This window comes from Lipotes vexillifer, unplaced genomic scaffold (assembly GCF_000442215.2).
Source record: "Lipotes vexillifer unplaced genomic scaffold, Lipotes_vexillifer_v1.1 scaffold164, whole genome shotgun sequence".
Lineage (NCBI taxonomy): Eukaryota > Metazoa > Chordata > Mammalia > Artiodactyla > Lipotidae > Lipotes > Lipotes vexillifer.
The window spans coordinates 4,439,372-4,439,988 of NW_006789313.1; the positions used below are offsets into that span (position 1 = coordinate 4,439,372).

The following is a 617-nucleotide window of genomic DNA, read 5'->3' on the forward strand; positions in this document are numbered from 1 at the left end:
AACAAAAGGTTATGTGTCAGGGAAGCAAGGACCCGACAGAAAATAAGGAAATACCACAGCCGGGCCTAGACGGCTCTCGGGAAAACCTGTCCTCAAACAGAGCGCCTCAGACGCCGGCGTCCTTCCCCGCTCACTGGGATGCACAAGTCGGCTCCATCCACAGATAAATAAGTGACAGCAGGTTCCGTCCACGCCTCTCCCGGCCCGGACCCCTCGCGCCCACCCGGGCGGACTCCTGCGCCCGCCGCCCCGACCCTCCTCGCCGCGGCCGGGTAGGGGGCTCCACGGGAGACCGCGGCCCCGCCGCCCCGACTCCCGACCCTTGACCCCTGACCCCTGCAGCCCTGCATGGGCCGGGCCGAGCAGAGGCCGCCGCGGGGCCTGCAGGTGGGCCCAGGGTGCGGTCAGGCCCGGGGAGAAGCCTGGCCCTCGCAGGGCAACCGCCGGCGCGGGGATGGCGCAGGCCCGGTCGTCACTTACCGGCGCCTCATGGTACCGCGGCGCCTCCGCCTAGCCCAGGCGCTGACCGACTGCGCCCCGGCAGCCCAGACTATCCCTCAGGTCCCCGGCCGAGCCCACTCTGAGCCATTCAAACGCGGCCGCGCGCGCGGCCCGCC

General features: G+C 71.3%; 1 protein-coding gene across 1 annotated transcript in view; it reads right to left on the reverse strand.

Annotated features, from left to right (window-relative positions):
* The window catches only part of KATNBL1 (katanin regulatory subunit B1 like 1), a 52,449-nt gene extending 51,832 nt beyond the window's left edge, over positions 1 to 617 (reverse strand). Inside the window, exon 1 of the mRNA XM_007462523.1 lies at positions 481 to 617. The gene's annotated coding sequence lies outside the window, so the exon portion shown is untranslated. The remainder of the gene's footprint in view (positions 1 to 480) is intronic.